Source organism: Dipodomys merriami, unplaced genomic scaffold (genome assembly GCF_024711535.1).
Source record: "Dipodomys merriami isolate MVZ:Mamm:240054 unplaced genomic scaffold, mDipMer1.0.p SCAF_1125, whole genome shotgun sequence".
Taxonomy (NCBI): Eukaryota; Metazoa; Chordata; class Mammalia; order Rodentia; family Heteromyidae; genus Dipodomys; species Dipodomys merriami.
The window spans coordinates 21,633-44,383 of NW_027202411.1; the positions used below are offsets into that span (position 1 = coordinate 21,633).

Genomic DNA, 22,751 nt, shown 5'->3' on the forward strand with positions numbered 1-22,751 from the left:
ATATTAAATATACTATAATATAACATATATATTAACAGACTTCCTAATTTTAGAGTTAGGAATAAGCAACATATTAAAAGACAAATGCTTGAATCTCTGAGTAATTTCTCTACCACAGGACAATTCCAAGTTTCATTCTTATTACCCAAAGAGCAACCTAGGGAAGCAATGCCCATGGAGGTGGTTCCCTGGATTTTGGAAACTGTTATTGCATATATATATATATATATATATATATATATATATATATATATATATATATGTGTGTGTGTGTGTGTGTGTGTATATGTATATGTATATATGAAATATTGTTTTATACTAGTGAATATATCTGAAACTATAATAACAGATAAATAAGTGAGCACCTATGTGCACACACACTCAATCACTTTCAAATATAGGAATTTCTTTTCTATGCTGCTATTCACCTACAGAGAGAGTACATGAGTTGCCATTGAATTGTCCTGGAAGTTCTTTATCTGGCTACTCTAGCTTCACATCCTTTGTTCTGTAAGTAGCCAGATGATATGTGTTCAACATACTTATTACAGGCTTAAGTATCCACCCTGACACACAGAGAAACTTGGATTTCAGAAATGCCACAAATAAGTGGGAGGTACACAGTACTTTTCAAAATTGAAAAGATTATATATTTATTAGAAAGCTCGTAAGAAAAAATATTCAATGTAGGATGAAACACTTCCGAAACTATAGTTTAAATTAAGTATAACCGGGTGGAGGTAGCTCATGCCTGTAACATTTGCTAATCTGGAGGCTGGAATATGAGGATCACAGTTCAAAGCCAGGTTGAGAAAAGTCCCCGCGGGACACTTATCACAAATTAATCATTGAAAACTAAAATTGATTCTGTGCCTCGAAGTTGTAGAGAGCTAACCTTGAGCAAAAGTCATCAGAAGCAGTGCCCAGGCTCTGAGTTCAAATTCTGTAATAGATAAGAAATAAAATAAAAAATAAATTACATATATTTTTTTTACCAACTCTGTAAAAGGAAAATAGGATATGATACATGGCAACATAAGACTTCAAGTTACAAAGTTCCAGGGCATTTCCTCACTATTGATAACTAGGAGTAATCCATATAAAAAAAAAAGATGAACGATTTATACCAAATTTCAAAATATGTTATACAAAGTAAATGCTATAAACATGCTTTCCGCAGTCTAGTAACATCATATTGTGTAAAGAATCTGATTAACTGATTCATGAAAACCAATACTATGCAGTTAAAAAATCCTATATCTCAGGTGTCAACTTAGCACAATACTTTGAAGCTATGATGTCTGTTTTGTATATTATCCACCCCTATCCATCCCACAATGGCAGAAAGCTCTTCCTGAGAAAGTCCAGAGACCTATCTACTGTGAGTGCCCAATGTAGACCTGTTCCCATTCTCTATTATTTGGGCATGTGATGGACTGAATATCTGATAACTTGGAAAAGGCACAATTTGGGACTGGCTTCCAGTAATGATATTTTAGTTCTCTGAAAAAAAGGAAATTGAAGACAGAGGGAAAATTTACCAGATCCCTGAAAGATTTCTATCATTGTGCTAAAACTGTACCCTCCTACTGACACTTGAACAAATGTCAGTAATTGTCACACCAACCACATGTCCAAAAAATAACTTTCCAAATATTGACCGGTTTTTACTTTGGTAAATCAAGACACAATATTGTGGCCGTGTTTTACTTAAACTATTAGCTATGTTTGGCCCAGGGATAATTGACCTTACAAATTTCTTAAATTTTAGGTCATCACATACTCACTTCGTAGCCCTTAAACATTAAAAATACCTATCCATATAAGTCTGCATTACATATTTATTACTGTTTTTCTTCATTTGTCATGTTTTACATATTTGGCTATCCCAGGGCTTAGTTCTGTAATGTTCATTCTCATGGTTGTTATCACTGAATACATGTAATTATTTCTGTTTTTTCTCTCCAACTCTGCTTTTTTCTTTAATTCAAGTCCTTAATAGCATCCTGTTTACTATTCTCTCCCCTTCTTTGTAGAAAGGTTCTCACTATGAAGGGTCAAGTGGTCTGGACATTTCAAGCCTTGTCTCAGTGACAGAAATGATGGGATTAGGGACATGTTCTCTCATGACTGGCTTTTAGGAAGCTCACAATAAAGCAATACCAATATACATAAATAAACTTTTGTGAATGATGTGTATTCACTTCCTCAACTGCCAAAATTAAATTCATATATCAAAACATCAAATTACTTACATTATAATATATGCGGTTCAACTGGCATCACTAACACCTCCATAAATCAAATGCAAACTAAAAGCTCTACTTCAAAAACCAACTTCAAAGGCAGTGTTGGAAATACAAGAAGATAAACAACAAATCTAAAGTAGTGAGATCTTTAACCCAGGCAATGAGCAATGATAGCTGAAATTTTAACCAGGCTTGAAAAGTTCGGTTGACCACTAACTATGTGATTAGCGTTGCAGAGTTGACCTTGGGATCAAGATTGGAGGTAAAATTCAAAGGCAGCTAAGGTTGCCGCAGTATTGTAGCTCGATACAGTGTGACCCTCCCTGATAATGGTAAAGCATAGAGTAGAAGCTAAGTCAGTAAAATGTATAGGAAGGATTCTCCACTGAGAATAATAGCAGGGGGGTGATCATCACTCTTGCTTTGAAAATGTTCAGCCCATCATTCTACTTTAAGCTCTAGCATAATTCTGATATAAAGACAATTATGACACAACAATGTGCCATTAGTGCTGAGCAGTGTGGGTGTATATTACGCTAACATATGTAAAATCCTTAGAGGTATGGAATGGCCTGACCCTCACACTTCGTTCTATGTTGTTGAGTTTCATGGAGAAATGTTCATAATTAGGGAATTCACACTCATCTAAATCTGATTCAGTCAACTGAGATAAGACATTAGGGTCATTACTCCAGTGACGTGGTTTTGTAACCTATGAAAAAATTAACATTATTTCACAATGTATATATTTTTCTGAAAATTTATGCAATATCAAGTACAAAATATACAAAAAGACAATTATCCATCTCTTTATATTATTAAAAATAAAGATACTTCTGAATTGTACTTTCTTGCTAGAAAATCACAGGATGACTGCTGATGTTTGCTATCTTTCGAGGTGCTCCTATACACTTCTGAATCTTGTTCAAGGAGGTGTTTTTCCATAGTTTGTTTTGAGGTGATCAGAATATCAATACTGTAACTAACAACAACCATGGAACAGCAAAGATGATGGGATACCTGGCCAAAAATCTGAGAAATCACAGGAAGTGATAGGAAAGAAGACACCAGAGGACCCACAGCCTCATTGCCAGCTTCTGGATCCCAAAATCCTGCTTAACATGCTTTATATTCAGTCTACTACAGGGGTGGGAGGTGGTCAGTGCGTACAGGTATGTCCACAAACTAAGGCATCAATCTAGCTTGTGGTTACAACTATTAACTTGAGGTATTGTTTGTATACATAATGATAAATCCCTTTTTGTTAGAGAGCCGAAGGGAGCAATAGTCATTACAACCATAGCACAGACATCCATCTTGTCTCCAAAGTCTTAATCTTTTAGTGTCCAACAGCTCTAACTTAAATACTCTTGAGGTAATAACTCATACCCTTGTCTTCCCTTGACTGTTTGACCTTCCCAGAGCACCGTTCTCAGCTTTTTGATTGCTGTTTGAGATGGCTTCCCAATCTATCCTTTCCAGGTCTAACAGTTTGACTGTAGATTCCATCACAAGTACTGTTACAGTCAATAGTCAGGAACCTGAAACATGAGAATTAGGAGTTGAAGAAAGCCTGGTCTAAACTGCAGAATCTTGTCTCCAAAGAAAAGAAATTCTATAAATATTAATCTACTATGAAACATACAATACATTAAATTTATATAATGGAACAAATAGATCATTGTTAATGGAAATAAAATTTTGGCAGAAGTTTTAAACACATACATATGTATATATATTTAAACTTGGAGAAATAAAATTTCAAGTGGTATTATATGCAAGTTTCAGTCTACCTGCCACCTACCTATTTACTGACATGCTTATTTCTGATTAGTCTTCACAAAACACTGTTTTCTTACATAAGTACCAAAAAAATTGCAAAACAAAAAGTACAAAAAGTGCAGTATCAAAATACAAGTGTAGTTTAATCCCTACCAAAATAATTTGGAGAAAACATGCATTAAGTTAATGGCATTGAGTATTTCTCAAGAAGGAGAGTCTAGAAGAATGTGTATATTTTGTAAATTGTGTGTGTGTTTGTGTGTGTGTGTGTGTGTGAATGTGTGTGAGTTTTCCATAAGTAAATAATAGAGTCAGAAGTAGACATATTATTCTTGCTTAGTCTTTTTGCTCAAAACTGACACTCTATTACTTGAGCCACATCTCCACTTCTGGATTTTTTTTTTTTTTTTTTTTTTTTGCCGGTTGTGGACCTGAACTCTGGGCCTAGGCGCTGTCCCTCAGCTCTTCAGCTCAAGGAGAGCACTCGACCGCTTGAGCCCACAACACCACTTCCGGCTTTTTCTGTTTATGTGGTGCTGAGGAATCGAACCCAGGGCCTCATGCTTGCAAGGCAAGCACTCTACCACTGAGCCACCTTCCCAGCCCTGGATTTTGGTTTCTTAATGGGAGAAATATCTCACAATTTTCTGCATGGGCTGTTTTAAACCAGGATCCTCAGTTTTTGACCTCTAAAGTAGCTAGGTTTTAAAACATGAGCCACTGGTGGACAGCACTATGATAACTTTTTGCATGTTTGAATACATTTTAAAGTAAGACATATATGTTACTTGTGAGAATGATGAAATAGTAATTAATGTTTAACAGAATTTAAAGCATACATAACTGAGAATGGCAAGTAGTTGAGAATTGTATGGAATAAATCAAAATTACCTCTGATAGTTTTCATCCGGTGCACATTAATGATTGCATTGTTGGACCCTAAGGCCATCAGATAGCTGAGCTCCAGCTGGCTGCTATGCTCATTAGGCCTGCTAGTGCTTTTCACAAAAATGTGATGTTGTTGGATGACAAGGTTCATTTTCAAGATCAGAACCTGAAATATTTCTAATGATCTAGAAGCGGCAACATACCAGGACAAGAAATGTGATTAACAGTGATTAACAGCAAAAACCATCCAATCCAAGGAAGACAGAATAACTTTCTATATCTGAAAAGAGTATCACAAAGAATCGTGGACTGAATATGATGGTCAATGTCTGTAATCTCTGAATTTGGGAGGCTGATTTAGGAGTAGGCTTGGGACCAGTCTAAATTTTAGGCCAACAGAAGGACACATAGTAAAATGCTATCTTAAAACAACAACAACAAAAGACTCAATGACTGGGAATGTAGTAGAGTGCTAGGGTAGCATGCATGAAGCACTTGATTTGATTCCTCAGTATGACATAAACAGAAAAACTGGAAGTGGTGTTGTGGGTCAATTGGTAATGTGCTAGCCTTGAGCAAAAAATGCTCAGAGAGAGTGCCTAGGCCCTGATTTCAAGCACCAGGGCTAATGAATTCTTTATACTCAATAGAAAATTGTGCTGTTGTACATTCATAATAAACTTTGTTAGGAAAAAGTAAAATAAATTAATGAAATATTATCTGGAATTGGACAGGACATAGTGAGATCCGAAAATGATTGCTGCCGATGGTTCCTTGATACAACTTATGTTACAGATACACTTGCCATATTGTGAATTTTTAAGAATACAATCGTGGGTTTTTTTCTTTTTCAAAATAATTGTACTGCCAGGTGCTAGTGGCTCACACCTGTAATCCTAGCTACTAAGGAGGCTGAGCTTGAAGGTCTCTTTTCAAAGCTAGCACTGGTGGGAAAGTCTGTGAGACCCTTATCTCCAACAAGGGTGAGAAAATGTGAACTGGCACTTTTGCAAGTCTTGAGCTGAAGAACTGAGGGACAATGCCCAGGCCTAGTGTTCAAGTCCCACAACCGACAAAAAAAATACTAGTAATAATAGTAATTATGTAATTACTATTAAGGTGTTATGTATAAGGGCTACCAATTCATAATTTTTTCCTTTGCTAAAATAAACACATATCCATATACATTACCAACAGTCAGGATTTGGCCATCTACTTTCCTGCTGATCTCTGGGTGTAGAGGCAATGTGTAATACAAAACAATACAAATCAGTTCTGACTATAAATAATTTTTCTCTACACATCTTAAAAATCAATGCTGACAACATGAAATAAAAAATCCCTAAGTTTAAAACATTCTTCTAAACAAGTTAGAGAAATCCTGGTAAGAATAATTTCAGAGAGCTTGAACTCAGGGCCTGGGGTCTGTCTCTGAGGTTTATTACTCAAGGCTAGTGCTACCACTTTGAGCCACAGTGCCGCTTCCAGTTTTCTTGTGGTTAATTGAACAGAAACGACTCACCAGCTTCCCTCTCCAAATTGGCTTTGAACTAGGATCTAGAGATCTCTGCCCTCTGTGTAGCTAGGAATATAGGCATGAGTTCCTGGCGCCTGGTTAGAATAATAGCTTACCTGAGACAGAGGCCAGTTAATATTAAATGTCAATCATGTTTAACTTTGTAAAATAAAGTTAACTGAAATGCCTTCCACTAGAAATAAGGAATCAAATGTATAGGTGGGTTACAAAGTTCTTACCAGAAGCTACATATTTTCCTTTTTTTTTCTTCCAAAATTGTGTGGTTTCCGAATCATACCTTATCTTTCCTTGCGATTTCTTTAGTTTATTTCATACATGCCCACAGCTTCTTCAACTATCATTTATTTATGTGAAGAGCTTTCAAATACCTATTTTCAGTACAAACTCCTTGTATGCATCTTTCATTCATATATTCAACTGTCATAAAAACTTGAGAAACAGTATTCATCTCTTTTCATTACTGGATATTATTAATGAGTAAGTAAAATTTAGGAAAATAAAGAATACCATCAATAAATATAACATGATTTTAATAGTACTGTTAAACATAAATATAACGTTGCTATTTTCTGAGCAATTTAATAAAAACCTCAAAGAAAGAAATAAACTTATTTGAGTGCAGATATTGTGGTTTAAACTCTGATATTGTGGTTAAACCTTACCTTCTCACTTAAGCTTTTTCCCTAACTGGTGGTGCTCTATACTTGAACCACAACTCCCTTCCAAATTTTTGTGGGGGATTATATACAGATAAGAAGCTTGTGGAATAAAAATCATTTATGTCCCTATCTTGGGGTTCATTTCACTTAACAGCATCTTATATGATTATATGGTACCCTGTATTAGTTACTTCAAGTAAGGAAAACCATGGGACCTATGGATATTTTGGCCTGGCTTATTTCACTTACTATATTTTTTTCACATCTTTCCAATTCCTAACAAATGGGATGATGTAATTCTTTCTGATGCAGGAATAGTATCATATATATATATATATATGTATATATATATATATATGTATACATACATATGTATGTATATACATACAGATATATACATACACATATATATGTGTACGTATATATGTATATGCATATATATACAAGAAAGTGTGGCACATATATATGTATATATACACACATAGGTATATATGTATATATTCCATACATATGTATATAAGTATATATCCATTCATCCACTGAGGTGCGTCTGAGTCCATTTGATATCTTAGCTATTGTAAATAATTCTGCAATATATATAGTTGTGCTGGTAGCTTAGTATGTTCTAATTTTTGATCATTTGGTAAATGCCCAAAAGTGAGATTGCTGGGTGAGCTCTAAGTGGAGTCTTGGAAAAAATTATATTAACTGAAATAAGTCAGACCCAAAAAATCATAGGTCCTATGGTTTCCCTTATTTGCAATAAGTAGTATATATCTGCGACAAGAATAAAAGTTCAAAAAGTATGTACATATGACCAGATAAGATATTCTTAAGCAAATTGAACTACAAGATAGGGATTTATAATATAACATCTGATTTTTTTGTTTCATTGTATGTTCCTCCACCATGGTATAACCCCTGTTTTCTCTGTATTCGGTGTCAGTGCCCTGTATCTTGTATACACAATTCTCTAGCTTTGGGAGGGGAAGGGAAAAAACAAATTGTTTAAATAGGGATACAGGCTGACCCATTGTAGCAATGAGATACACAATGCACTATGTTGAAAAAGGAACTTTGCAATTTAGGCAGGGAAGAGGGGAAGGTGGGAGTGGAGGAGTAATTGTGCAGGTGGGAAGGAAGGAAGGGTAGGGGAAAACAAAGGAGGAGGTAGCAAGGCTTAATAGAAAATTACTCATTACCTTGCTCATGTAACTATAACCCCTCTATATTTTGTTTTTAAATAAAAACCTCTTTGAAAAAAAGGTGTCATGTACACCTAGTATAGTTGCCTACATCTGTAAACCCAGCTGATCAGGAAGCAGAAATGAGGCCAGGCCAGAGAAAAAACTGCCAAGTCATCCATCTCAACAAATGAGCTGGCCATAGTGGTTCACATCTGCAATCCTAGCTAATTGTGTGGGAGACATAAGAAGCAATCTAAGATCATTCAGTCAATCTAAGATCAGACCCTGGCAAAAAGTTCAAAACTTCAAGTCAATAAAATGAACTAGAAGTATGCCAAAAGTAATTGAGCTGCTTGTTGCTATAAAAATAAAGTCCTATCTAGAAAGCAGAGAACATCTGAATAGAACCCTAGTAATACTCCTCTCTTCCACCAAAAAGCCTAAATAACTTTTTCTCATTTGAACATCTAATTTCAAGGCCACTGAAAGATTAGAGATGGTGATATTCTCTTTAAAATTATGTATTCAAAGGAGACAAAGTTATTTAGGCTTTGAAATAATTGACTAAGAATTAAAATGCATGTGATTTTTGTTAGCTCCATAATTCTCAAAAATATAAAATATATTCAAGTATTTAATATATACCCATATGTGTACAAATATCCATGTATGTATGTATATACATGTATGTGCATATATGTATATATACATACACGTGGTTCATCTCTTTTCTGTGTAGCAAATGGTACAAATGAAACTGTGCAATCACTACTCAAAGGCATGAATAAACAAAGAGAATGAGCATAGAACTCATATTTAGGAATCTATGGCTAGCGGATAGCACTGACAATCTTTTACATCAGTTTGCATGTGTCACTTACTGCAGTACAGGGACAGTATGACAACAATGGGATACCAGGCAGAAGAAAGGAGAAATGAAAGATACAAATAGTACAATACTCTTTCTGATGGGTAAGTAGGATTTCCTCTGTGTGTGTGTGTGTGTGTGTGTGTGTGTGTGTGTGTGTGTGTGTGTGTGTGTGTGTGTGTGTGTGTGTGTATTACATTTTCTTGAATCATTTCTCTCTTGAGGGGTATCTGGGCTGATTCAGTAAGCATGGTTGTGCTGAAATATTTACTATATCCTGGTTTGTAATCTTTCAAGTAAATGCCTAGGAGTAGAGTTGCTGGATCATATGTAAGTGGCTAGTCAAAACAGAGGTGAAGGGGGAAAAGGTACAAGAATGACCAGGAGAAAATGGGGGAAGTGCACAGAGTAATCGAGTAAATATCCTACAAAATTAAGAGTGAAGGAAGAGGTGCATAGAGGAAGGATGTGAATGTTGAAAGGGTTGGCATTGATCAACGTATATTGTACGCAGAAACTGCCTTGTTTAATAATACCTTTGCTACTTAAAATAATAATTAAAAAATCATGTCCCTAAAATATTATGCAATTAGAAGCCAACCATAAGAATCTGCTCAGATTACCTCTAGGGTCTATAAATCTGTTTTGGTTAGTATAATTTTTAGAACAACACTAATGATACATATCATCTAAAGAAAATTTAATGATTTCCAGCTATTTAAGATAATCATTTTTGGAGATATAGCTCAAGTGGCAACTTGTTACCTAGTGAGCAATGCTTTCAGATATTGAATTCAATGTTGATCTTGAACAAAAGTAAAAACAATTAATAAAAGTCAGGCACTTTCCATGGCACTTGTAGCTCATTAGTTTAATCCTACCTTTAATAATAAGGCAGAGATTTGGGAATCTCAGTTCAATGTCAGCTTGGATAGGAAAATCTGTGAGACTCTCATCTCCAATTCACTTCCAAAGAAAGATGGAAGTGGAATCATGGCTCAAGTGGTAGAATGCTAGCCTACAGCATAATGTTCAGGGATAGAACCCAAGCCTTGACTTCTAGCCTTAGAAAAGTGCATAAACATACACAAAGGAAGTAAGTCACTCAAGTTCTCAACCTTCCATTTCCATAATCCTAACTCTAATCCTGGTCAGAACCCCGAGAGTAACCTTGATGATAATAGTAACCCAATCCTAAAATTAATGGAAAATATATCCTAAGAGATATTCATGGTCTTTGAAATGCTTTATTTGCACTTTGCACCAAATCCTACAGATTCCCTAAACTGGACTCTGAAATCGTTCCCTATTATGAATATTAACCTCAAATCTTCAACTCATGAAAACTATCATAGTTTCCACTGATCTTAACTTTTACTGAACTCCTATATCTCTAAAAAGAAGTTGCAGGTTTACTTAAATGATACTCTACTTCCTAACCCTAACTATATATCTAAACCTTACTAGAAACCTAACTCTAAATTTAACCCTATTGAACCCTGAACAGGAAAATTAGGAAAACTCTGTAGTTTTTGTTAAATTTCACACTTATTTTACTTGAAAATGTTAGCAGAAAACTGTTTTACCTTAAAGCTTACCCTTCCCTAACCCTAAGTCTAACCTGAACTAGAACAGTAACCCTAACCATAGTACTAATAGCCTTTGGATTCTAAAAGCCATACAAATACATTAGATTTATTCATCCTAACTTTGATTCAACTAATCTCTCTAAAAATAGTTTGTAGTTTTACTCATTATCTTGCGATTTTTGTAACCCTAACCTTAACTGGAATATTGAGGCTAACCCTCACACTAACCATATCCTAATCTTAATATAATTAGCAGGTTCATATTTCACATTCATCCTAATTCTAACATGACTTGTTATTCAAAGATAGTTTCAGTTTTACACTAAATTTATCATTGCCCTAATGCTAACACTAACCACAGCTGCAACTGAAACCTAACTTTCACCCTAATGATAGTCCAATTCTAATGTTTAAGAAAAATAGTTTAGTTTTAATCAGTTTGCACCCTGGAAATGAGTTTCAGATTGCCTTGATTCCCACAAATTTTCTGACTCTTCCTCTGAAGTTATCTTGTTCCCTAACATGAACCATTATAAAATAACTTGCCCTCAAATTCTATTATCAGGAAAAATACTGTAGTATCCATTGATCCTACATTTTCCTGAACCCCTGTAGCCTAAAACATTTTCGGATTTACTTACCATCTAGTCCATTACTTAACGCTCTTAACCTAAACTGGATGGAAATGTCTCATTTATTCATTAAAAAATGATCACTAAGAAATAAATATAATGAAAATACTTTAGTTTCATCTCAGTCTACTTAAAATAGATTGGTTGCTATTATCATCAAGGTTACTACAGTCTCAATTTGGTACCAAAATATTTGTGTTCAGGAATATCACTCATTTTTAGAAAATGACTATTCAAACAAAGCTTATATTATATTTGAAATTTAAAAAATGAAAAGGATACCCAGATTAATGACCTTACTGAGACATTCAGAGATTAGAAAAATGTAGAAATATCCTCATTTATGTTGGTCAAACATGGAAGAGAGGATAGGGCAAGCCCAAAGCCACATACCAATGGCAGAGATACTTAACAAAGTCCCATGAAGTTGAAATCAGTCTTAAAAGGGAGATTTTGGCATAAAGGAAGTAGGGCATAAGAATGGAGATAGAAATGGTGGACTAATACAGTCATATAACTCAATATAAATAAGTGAGAATATAAGTAGGAGACTGGAAGGGATATGTGGGGTTCGGGTAAAGGAAGAAAGAAAAATGGAAAGGTTGACAATTATCCAGATGCATTGTACATTGAAATGCACATATTCTCTATTCAACACTGACATGATGAAGCAAAACCCCTTTGGACAATTATCTAAAAATTAATTTTTTTTTGAAATTTTAATGTTAATGGACCAGATGCATAAAACTTTAGAGATAAATAAGAGGATAGCATTCACATATTGTTGAGGCTTGTGCTCCTTTCAATATACAAAAATTAGTGTGACAAGTCTACTCCGAATGTAAATTGTGTTTTGCCAATTCTTCTTGCCAGTTGCTTAAAATATAGAGAACCAATTTCCAATATCCCTACACTTCCAATAAAAAAAATCTTATAGACCTTTGGGTTTTTCACTTGTTTCTAAATATCTTAATGTAATGTATTGGAACTAATTTCATTCCACATTTAAATTTAACTTTTAGATCACTAAATTCTTTTAAAATCATTTCACTCCATCACAGGTATGGACAGATAACTGATGTGGGCAGAATTAGAACTATTCAGAAGGTTGTAAATAGATGCTTACCTAGTTTTCTCCCTTCTGGAGCATAGAATATAGATTGTCTTAATTGGAAAAAGTTTGCCTTCCCAGGTTTTCTGCATATGAACATTACATCAACATTTGGTTATTAGAGGATTATTCAAGATTAGCTAAATGTTGATTGATAATGACTGAGCTTGACAGAAAGGTGAGAGAAAACAATCTACACTTCAATGAGGTTCTGACTTGTGTTTCACAAAGGGTTATGAAAGCTCTCCATTAGAAATCTAGCAGCTGTGCTTCTAAAAAGTCCTTGCGTGGTTAGACTTTCTGATGTCTCAATTCAAGTACTTCTCCTTGGAGTTCCATACTATTCAAGATGCTGTATTAGATCCTTTGAGCAGACAGCCCTTGGTGATGAAATTTGAGCTTTTCAAAATTGCTCTCCCAATTCCATCCACAAAATGCAGACAAAAAGACAAAAAAAATTGAAAAAAATTGTATCTGTTGATAGTGCATATACTTTTATTTTCCATTACAAACATAAAATGTAGTAAAATGTTTCATAGCAATTACTCTGGACTAGGTTATGGACACATTCTAATGTCAATAATATACTGTGTTCAAGTAAAAAGTTTGAGGATCCAACATTTTAATATGCCTGTGGTCCTAAAACCAATACCTTACTGATATTGACTGATAAATACAACTTCCCATAAGTACAGAAGTTTTCCTTGTATCTTTTTAATATATATTATTATTGTAAAGACACTGTACACAGGGGTTACAGTTACATAAGGAAGGAAGTGAGTACATTTCTTATTGAGCATTATTACCCAATCCTTTGTTTTTCCCCTACCATACCTTCCCTTCACATCACCCAAATCCTCCCTCCAACCCCCCTCTGACAGTATATACTCTGATAGGATATTCTCCTGCTCGTTTGGTTGTTGAGAGTCTACAAGAGCAAGCATTCCATGGGGAGCAGGGTGACACCATACGGCCTTTACTTACTGAGATTTCCAAATGACTTCCTATCACTATTACTGCATTTTGCAAGTAGAATCTCATGTCTTAAAACGTACCAGTTTTAAGAGATAAGAGGAGTGGTAAAAGAACTCTGAGAGACAAATACATCTTCAACATATTTGGTTCCAAGAATTCCGTCTAAGGCATATTCAACAACTAATGAAACTTATGTTGACTGTAACTATGTGTCTTTCTCCATGTGTGCATGTATACATGGGTATATGTATGTGTGTATTTGTGAGCATAGTAACATACATGTGTACACATATAAGGGCACATACATATATGCATATATAAACAAATGTAAATATATAAATATATTTGCATATATATATCAAGCGTTCAGTGATTTAATGTATAGTTCCTAACACATTGTCATTCTCACAAAGTGTACATGATAAACTGCTCTGAGGATCTGTGCTCTATGACGGGTATCCTTTGTACTCACTTCCCCACTATCATGTTTTTCAGTCTACTTTCCATAGAATAGTTTTGTTTTCATTACATGTAGTTACTCACTGATACTCAAAGGAAAAGGTTGTTTGTAAAAGGAAACGTACTTTTAGATCACAGGTTGAAAGTATCTTATCTATCCCAATTATTCCTATGACATAAAATTTATAATAGTAATAAAATTGAAAAGGAATTCCTAGATCTGTTGTTTTACCATTTAGAATGGCAAATAATAATATCACATCACAGTTGTAACTCTTCAATAAGGCAAAGTAACTGATTGTCCATATCATGTTCCCACAAACCAGTGGATCCTGAAGGATAATAGTAGACCACCAGAAATTCTAAGCAGCAGACATGAAGCATGAAAGAGAAAGTGAGGAAATGATAAAGAGTATAAGAGAGAGAAAAATATCATAATAGTGAAAGTGCATAACAGATAAATAAGAGCTGTATGAGAATATTCATATGCCTATCTTTTGACACTACATGTACAATTGAAGGTATTTGTTGCATAATAACCAATCAACATAAAATATAAAGCGTTTCATGGAGGTCGGAGGAAGATGGTAGAGGAGAACCTGGAGGCTAAACAAGCTCTCACATACAAAGCAGTTTTAGTGTTCCAGTGAACAGTACTAGCCTAGACAATCACACCAAGTGTGCCAACACTGTACACAGAGTTTGACTAGAGAGGGAAGATCCAGGCAAGAAGAAAGATCTGAGCACTTGCCAGTAGCCACGGTTGTGGCAGCATCTGTGGCACCCATAGCCACCATATCTACAACAGAGTGTCCAGGACAAAGGCGCCATATGCAGTGGGTGAGCGGATTCTACTCAACACCAACAAGAACTGAAAAGGAGCAGATAAATTCATCCTGCAGATCACAGACCAGAGATAACCAGGAACAAAGACTCCTGCCTGAGTAGAATCCTGACATTCTCACTCCTCATGGAGCAGAGGAGGGAAGGCTGCCCCTCCCCCTCCCACCAGACATCATCTTTGATACTGAGAAAGGCCAGGCTGAGCAACTAGCTCCAAGTCAGGCCTTGGAAGAAAACAAAAGAGTCATTTAGCAGGTCACAGGTATCTGACCTGACCTTCCAGGCTCAGATCCACCCAGGAGAAAGTCACCTAGCCCAAGCAGAGAAAGTTCTGCCCCCCAGAGGAGTGACTATCTTCACTGGGTTAACAGAACCAGAGGCTGCCCCTACCTACAGCAGCCTAGACAATCAATTGAAATTCAATAAACATAAACCTTGAGAATGGCTGCAGGCTGGGGTCTGGGAGTGTCTCAGGAGCTAGCCCCTCAGGGAAAAGCTACTGTTTGCTGAAACACCTCAACCCTACCCCGAACATAGCCTCATCACAGCATCTCCAAACTAGAGGAAACAGCCATCTTTCTCTTTCGTGATACTCAAAGCAGATCTCCCTCCCACTGAACCAGACTGAAGGAGGATCACAAAATCCTGGATAAAGCAGAGCATTTTATTGACTGCTCAAACAAACTGATGTAAGAAATCAATCAGGCCACAAGAAAACCAAACACCATAAGCAGACCAGAGACTCCACGAAGAGACTGGTTACAGACACAGGGGAGATACAGGATCTTCCCATTCCTCACACACCCCCGAAAATTAAACAACTCTTTTTGGTACCATTTTTTTAAATTTTAAATTGTTTTCTATTAATCGTTTTTTTCTTCTTCTCCTAATTTTTATTTTAGGTGTGTGTGTGTGTGTGTGTGTGTGTGTGTGTGTGTGTGTGTGTGCGCGCGTGTGTGTGTGTGTGTGTGTGTGTGCTTTTTAAAAAAAATTGCTATTGACATTTTGGTCCTTTTTAAATTGTTTTAACTTTTTTTGATTCTTTTCATTTTTTTGTCTTTCTTTTTTTTGAGTGACTTAATTGCTGTTTTGCCTCATCCCCAGATAAATACCCTTTATCGTTTATTAGAACTTATCCCCCATTGTGTACATAATTAATCCAGAAATGTATTACTTAATTCACAAACTTTTAGGCTTAACTGTTTAATAGCAGTATTATATCTTTATACCATATAATTTTCAAGTAAATATTTTAAGAATTTTTATTTTTTAGTTTTTCATGTCTCCTTTCTATCATCCCCTCCTGTCATCCTATCCTTTTCTTCTCTCAATATCACTTCTTTAAAGTTACATAATTTTTAAATGTTTCACTTTTTAAATTTAAATTTTTGTTTTTCGATTTTTGATTATCTTCTTTTTAATTTCTCTCCAATCATTCTGTCCAATCCCTTTCCCTTTCTGAGATTAGGACTTGGTTAAATTTACTTTAACTTCTCCACATTTTTCTAATCCTATTTTTCCACACATTTCTCCCTGAACATAATAATTTCTGATTTGAAAAATTCATCTTTGCTCTTCTTAGCCCATTAATGCATAGTTTTTTTGATGTTGAATAGATTGTATCTGTTACACTAGGTTCTATCTGCAGCCATTTTGACTTTGCAACTACAGGACTTTGGTTGATGCTTGCCTTAAAATAGTGTTTTAGCAAAAAAATTGGTGTCACTTTCATATCAAGTGTGCAGAACAAGCCGGAAAACACGAGAAAAATGGCAAGTCTGGGTATCTCAACTCCCATTCATGATAATCCAGTGACAGAACAGTTAATGAATAATCCGGAGGAGAGTTCCTGCAAAGCACTACAAACACTACTGGTAAACGTGGTGAATGAAAAGAATGAAAGCTTTCAAAGGACTCAGTTTGAACGTGATAGGGAGAGACAGAGGAGGCAAACCAAACATTAGTACAGGAATTTCGTGACTGTGAGGAAACTATTCAAAGACTGATACAGTAATTGTGTGAACAGGTTGAGAACTGTCAAAGAGAAATAAAGGAATTGCGTGAGCAGGCTGAGAACAGTCAAAGAGAAAGAAAGGAATTGTGTGAGCAGGCAGAGAACAGATGAAGAGAGACACAGGAATTGCGTGAGCAGACTGAGAACAGTCAAAGTGAATTACAGGAATTGCATGAACGTGAGGAAGATAATCAAAGCATAACACAGGAATTGTGACATCGGGATGAGAATAGACAAAGATCAATAGAGGCATTCATGGAATCCATAAACAGACAGCTGAAAGAATTCAGGGCGACCACACAGGGAATGCTGAATGGAGCCCCGACAGCATGAATGGGAGTCCAAGTAATCCATAACCAATCAACTAAGTGATTTGAGAACACCAAATTAAGGAAGTAAAGAAGTTCATAGAAGATCTAAAACAAGGCTACACAAAGAATTTGAAGCCATCAAGGCCGACCAATTAGAAGGAAAATAAATAAACCAAGTAAAAAGACAACAGTAGGTTAGAGCATGCAGAAGATCGAATCTTGGAGATTGAAGACAGCCTAGGTATTATAAAGAAAGAACATACAACTATCCAAGACAAATCCAAGAAATATGATAGATCTATTCAACATTTGGAATACACAATGAGAAGGCCTACTCTGAGGACAAATGGTGTAGAGGAGCCCGTAGAGACAGAAGTTAATTGTCGAGTAAATTTTTTTAACAGGATCCTAGCAGAGAACTTCCCAAACACACAAAAAGATAGGCCTATTCAGATACAAGATGCTTGTAGAACCCCAAATAGACCAGACCAGAACAGCACTTCACATTGTCACATTATAATCCACACAGGACCAATTTAGATCAAGAATAAGTTCTTAAAAATGTCAAGGAGAAAAGATCAATCATCTATAAAGGAAAACCAATTAGAATCACCTCATATTTTTCAGCATAGATAAGTAAAGCAAGAAGAGCCTGGTAGGCTGTATGCCATGCCCTGAAGACAAACAATTTTCAACCAAGAATAATGTACCCAACTAAACTCTCCTTCATAACTGAAGGTAAAATAAAAACCTTCCATAGCAAAGAAAAACTGAAAAATATAGCTCCACCAAACCAGCCCTATAAAAAATACTTAAAGATGACCTACACACAGAAAACCAACAACACCACAATAATGGCTAAGAAACCACACCCAAAATGAGAATCCAAGAACCATACGAAAAACCAAGTTTCCACAGCCCCCAAGGAGGTGGATAGCATGGCAGGAGCTACCAAACACCTCTCAGTCCTACCTCTCAACATTAACAGACTTAAAGCTCCAATTTAGAGAAATAGACTGTCTAGTTGGATTAAAAAGCAAGATAATTCTATCTCCTGCTTTCAGGAGGCACACTTTACCTATAAAAGCAAACACATTTTGTTAATGAAAGGATGGAATAAAATCTACGAAGCAAACGGCTGCCATAAACAGGAAGGAGTTGCAATAATAATATCAGATAAAATATGCCTCGAATTAAAATTAAAGAGATAAAGAAGGTCGCTACATATGACTTATGGGTTCTCTACTTCAGGAGGATATTACAATTCTAAATATGGAATTGCCAAACAATAGAGCACCAAAATTTATCCAAGAGACACTATTTTCCCTTAGATCTCACATAGATCCAACAACATTAATTGTTGAGGATCTTAACACACCACTATCCCCACTATATAGATCAAATCAGCAAAAAAAATCAACAGGGCAACCACAGATTTAAACAACTGCATAGAGCAAAGAGATTTAACAGATATCTACTGAATATTTCACCCAGTAGCAACCGAAAACTCGTTTTACTCTGCAGTTCATGGATCATTTTCCAAAAGAGATCACATTTTAGGTCACAAAACAAACATGTCCAAATTCAGAAACATTGAAGTTACACCTTGCATCCTCTCAGAACACAAGGGAATAAAATTAGAACTCAACACCAAAAAAGTCTTCTAACACATGGAGGCTGGACGACACACTGTTTAATAACCAGGGGGTCATAGAAGAGATTAGAAAAGAAATTCAAATGTCCATGATATTCCACAAAAATGAACACACAAATTACCAGCTCCTTGGGGACACTGCAAAGGCAGGACTCAGTGGCAAGTTTATAGCTCTGAGTTCCTACACCAAGAAATTAGAGAGATCTGAAACCAACCACTTAATGAGACATCTGAACCACCTTGACAAAGAGCACCAAGATAAACCCCAATTCAATAGATGGAAAGAAATAATTAACATTAAATCCGAGTTAAACGAATAAGAAATAAAAAAAAAAAACAGAATGAATCAACAAAAAAAGAGTTGGTTCTTCGAAAAAATTAAAAAAATTGACAAACCCTTAGCAAATCTTATCATAAAAAGAAGGAACACACCCAAATAAATAAACTCAGATGTGAGAATGGAAACATCACCACAGAAACAACCAAGATTCTGAACATTATAAGGGAATATTTTCAAATCTTTATGCTAATAAGTTTGAAAACTTGGCAGAAATGGACCTTTTGCTAGCAATTATCAACATGAAAATACTAAACCAAGATGAGTTAAAGCATATTAAGGGGCCCACATCAAGCATTGAAATAGACACAGCAAAAAGAGACCTCCCATGTAAGAAAATCCCAGAATCTGATGGATTTACAGTGGAATTGTACAAGAGCTTCAAAATAGAGCTCACACCAATACTACTCCAACTCTTCAATGAAATTGAAAGAGAAAGTTCACTACCGAACACATTCTATGAAGCCATCATAACCATCATCCCGAAACCAGGCACGGACTCATCAAAGAAAGAGAAGTATAGACCCATTTCTTTGATGAACATTGATGCAAAACTTCTCAACAAAATTTTGGCCAATCGACTTCAACAATTCACCCAAAAAATCATACACCAATATACAGGATTTATTTCAGGGATGCAAACCTGTTTCAATATACACAAATCAATTAATATAATTTATCACATCAACAAGAGCAAGGATTAAAACCACATGGTTATCTCAACAGATGCAGAAAAAGCATTGGACCAGATCCAACACCCCTTTATGATGAAGGTTCTGGAAAAATTAGGAATCCATGGAACTTTCCTCAATACAATAAAAACTGTATATGGAAAACCTACAACCAGCATTATAATTAATGGTGTAAAACTAAAGCCATTTCCTCTTAACTCGGGAATGAGACAAGGATGTCCACTCTCTCAACTTCTCTTCAATATAGTATTAGAATGCCTAGCTACAGAAATAAGACAATATGCCAACATAAAAGGGATCCAAATAGAGAAAGAAGAAGTAAAATTCTCTCTCTTTGCAGATGACATGATCTTGTACTTAAAGAATCCCACGGACACTACTCCCAAATTACTCAAGCTGATTCAAACCTGGAAAAATAGCAGGGTATAAAATTAACCCTGAAAAATTAATGTCTTTTCTGTACGCCAACAATGAGAAAAGTGTGGCTCAAATCAGGAAAGCTTTTCCATTTGTAATAGCCCCACAAAAAATAAAATTCCTAAGATTTAACTTAACCAAAGAAGTGAAGGACTTATATGATGAAAACTTTAAAAATCTGATAAAGGAAATCAAAACAGAACTTAGAAAGTGGCAAAAACCTCCCATGTTCCTCGATAGGAAGGATGAACCTTGTGAAAATGGCAATATTTTCCAAGGCTATCTACAAGTTCAATGTCATACCTATCAATATTCCAACCGCATTCTTCAAGGAAATAGAAGAGGCAATCCAAAAATTCATATGGGACAACAAAAGACCCCCAATTGAAAAAAGCGATCCTTAACAGAAAGAACAGTGTTGGAGCAATATCAATAGCAAATTTCAAACTCTACTACAAAGCCATAGTAATTAAAACAGTTTTGTACTGGCACAAGAAAAGATCTCAGGAACAATGGAATAGAATTGAAAACCCAGAAATGAACCATAATCATCTAATATTCGATAAAGCATCTAAAAAGATAAAATCAAAGAAAGGCTGTTCAGTAAATGGTACTGGCAAAATTGGTTAATCACTTGTAGAAAATTAAGGCCAGATCCTTATATATCACCCTGTACCAGAATCAAGTCCAAATGGATCAAAGACCTCGGGGTCAAAGCAGATATTTTGAAAACATTACAGGATGGAATAGGAGAAACCCTAGGTCTCCTTGACAAAGGCTGAAATTTTCTGAAAAGAAATGCAAAAGCACAACAATTGAAAGAAAGGTTGGACGAATGGGATTGTATGTAATTGCAGAGCTTCTGCATGGCAAAGGACATAGCTAGCAGGATCAATAGAAAGCCCACGGAATCGGAGAGGATCTTCACTAGCCATACAACTGACAAGGGTTTCATATCTAAAACAGACCTGGAAATCAAAAAATTAAATCCCCCAACAACAAATACTCAAAGAAAATACTGCCCAATAAATAAGTGGGCTAAAGCCATAAATAGAAACTTCTCTGAAGAGGAAAGGAGGGTGACCAATAAAGATATGCAGAAATGCTCAACCTCCCTAGCCATAAAAGAAATGCAAATCAATCAACACTGAGATATCACCTCACCCAAGTTACAATGGCTATAATCAAGAACTCTAATAACAACAGATGCTGGAGGGAATGTGGACAGAAGGGAACCTTACTTCATTGTTAGTGAGAGTGTAATCTTTTTCAACCACTTTGGAAAATAGTATATGTTCCTCCAAAGACTCCACATAGGGCTCCCCTATGACCCACCAATCCCACTTTTGGGCATTTACCCAAATGAACATAAACAAGACCATACTAAAGCTACCACACAGATATATTTATTGCAGCATTACCATAGCTAAGATATGGAACCAACGCAGATGTCCCTCAGTAGATGAATGGATCAAGAAAATGTTGTATATATACAAAATGGAATTCTATGTCTCTATCTGAAAGAATGATATTGCCCCATTTGTTAGGAAATGGAAAACTTGGAAAAAATTATATTAAGTGAAGTAAGCCAGGCCCAAAGAAACATAGGTCCCATGGTTTCCCTTATTAGCAATTACTAGTGTATGTCTGAGACATGCAGAAATTGTTAGATAAGTTGATGTTAGGTGAAGTGAACCCCAAGATAAGAATTCAAATTTTTTTCTTTGCTGTAATTATTTCTAACATATTTATAAGATGACTTCTTTGTTACTTTTTATGTCCCTCCCACATGGTATAACCCCTGTTTTCACTGTATTTGATGTTGGTATAATTTATGGAGGGAAAGGGGAAATTTTTTTTAAATAGGGATACAGGTGGACCCATTGCAACAATGAGATATACAAGATATTATGTCGAAAAACAAATTTTACAACTTTGGTTGGGGGAAAGGGGAGGGGGAAATGGGTGAGATGGGAAGGGATAGTTAGTAGAAACAAAGGAGTATGCAACAATGCTTGATAAGAAATGTACTCATTACCTTGCCCATTTAATTGTAACCCCTCTGTCTGGTATTTTCACACTTAAAAAAACACAAAAAAACATAAAATATAAAGTGATTTTTATAAAAAATAAAAATGACTCAGAATAAATTATCAATGCAAAAACAATCTTTACAGAAGCAAACTCTCAGAGATATTACATGACTTTGAAAAGTATAAAGTGGCTGAATTTAATATAAATTTAGAAGTATGACCATTCAAAAATATAAAAAGATATTCTTTATTTCATTATATAACACAAAACAGAAAGTAAATGTTGTCTCTCAGGTGCTGGGAAGGTGGTTCAGTGTACAGTGCTTGCCTTGCATGCATGAGGTCCTGGGTTTGATTCCTCAGCACCACATAAGCAGAAAAAGATGGAAGAGGTTCTGTGACTCGAGTAGTACCACTAGCCTTGAGCTGAAGAGCTGAGAGACAGCACCCAGGACCCAGAGTTCAAGCCCCAAAACCAACAAAAACAAAATAAAAACAAAACAAAACACAGTCT

At 35.6% G+C, this 22,751-nt stretch overlaps 1 long non-coding RNA gene across 2 annotated transcripts in view; it reads right to left on the minus strand.

Annotated features, from left to right (window-relative positions):
• Window positions 1-670: 670 nt before the first annotated feature.
• LOC138822594 (uncharacterized) overlaps window positions 671-22,751 on the minus strand; it is a 40,840-nt gene continuing 18,759 nt past the window's right edge. For both annotated transcript variants that reach the window (XR_011370557.1, XR_011370558.1), the window contains exons 2-3: window positions 3,639-3,790; window positions 671-943 (exon numbers count right to left, since the gene is read on the minus strand). This is a non-coding gene — a long non-coding RNA (uncharacterized lncRNA). The remainder of the gene's footprint in view (window positions 944-3,638; window positions 3,791-22,751) is intronic.